This window comes from Gavialis gangeticus, unplaced genomic scaffold (genome assembly GCF_001723915.1).
Source record: "Gavialis gangeticus isolate Ggan-Ray unplaced genomic scaffold, GavGan_comp1, whole genome shotgun sequence".
NCBI lineage: Eukaryota > Metazoa > Chordata > Crocodylia > Gavialidae > Gavialis > Gavialis gangeticus.
The window spans coordinates 34,285,036-34,286,393 of record NW_017729029.1 but is presented as its reverse complement, the minus strand read 5'-3'; positions in this window follow the sequence as shown (position 1 = coordinate 34,286,393).

Below are 1,358 nucleotides of genomic sequence, written 5' to 3'. Positions count from 1 at the left end.
CTCCCAACCAGCTGTAGCTCCCCCTGCCCCCACCGCTTCCGTAGCTGGTGCTCAGAGCAAGCAGGATGTCAGCGAAGTCAAGCAGATTGCCTGGTGGCTGCAGCAGTGGCAGCAGCTGTGTGCTGGCTGGGCCAGGCCCTTCCACCCACAAGGGTGGGAACAAGGCACATGGGCTGAGATGGGTACAATTAGTTAGTGGATGCCTGTGGGCCAGATGAAATTACCTGAAGGGCCATATGTGGCCCGCAGGCCTTATTTTGCCCGCCCCTCATTTAGTGGTTCAATATTGAACTCCCTTTAAAAAAAAAAACTATTGCAATTAATCAAACTTGAATGCAGCACTGCTTTCTTTCAATGGCTAGGCTATTAGACAAAGGTTAGATGGAGCACAACATTGGCTTTCAATTCTCAATAAACTTAGGGAAAAAATAAAGACTCACAGGGTCTTGTTCATTTCACCTCCACTTCAATTGCAGACTGCAAAGTAGGCCTAATTTTCGTGTTGAAACTTACAAAGATGCTGTTCAAAGGCCATTGCCACATTGAAAATATTTAGGCTGTGACAAAGTGGTGAAATAGGATCGATATTAGCATTGTAATTTCTTGGGAGTGAAGAGAAAAAAAAACAGAAATCTATCTTTAATTTTCAACAGTTGCATAGAGTTGGTCCAAGTCCTGTGCACTCAGCACAGACCTGTCATGGAAATTTATAAAATAATAACTTAAGAGCATTGTGAACTGCAAAGTGCCACACACATGTAATTCCTGACCTTGAAAACAAGCATTCATCTCTTCCAAGGAGAATGAAGTATCACTTCTTAAGGCATGTCATGTGTACTCAAAAAAGCCATTAGGTGTACAAAAAGGTTACCCAAACCACCGCACAGCTTCCATTAATACTAAGAGCATCCTGGGGACATGGAAGTTGGTATTTTATCAAAGCCATCAGAACTTCAGCTGCAAACAACAGGAGATGCAGGTGTTCAGTATCTTTGAAAATGGGGCCTACCAAGGACCTCAAACCCATGCGTAGCCTCACCACAGAGAAGAGCTGGTATTTCTAGAGAGGGGTGGTTCTCCACAATTTCCTTGCGATTTTGCACACAAAATCTCTGGATTTAGCGACTGCAGCTGGTAACTACCCACTTTTCATGGTCTCTCCTGAAACATTTACGTGACTATCCAGGATATTTTGTTGAAGCAGGACAACTTACTACACCAGCCTGGTGCTTATGGACTAAGCAACAGGCCAAGAGCCAGGAACCCTTGAATCACAGGGCTGGCTCTGCCCAACTGACTTGCAATGTGGCACGTAAAGGATCAAGCTCTCTGCCTTTCAGCTTCCCCCCTTTTGCGAG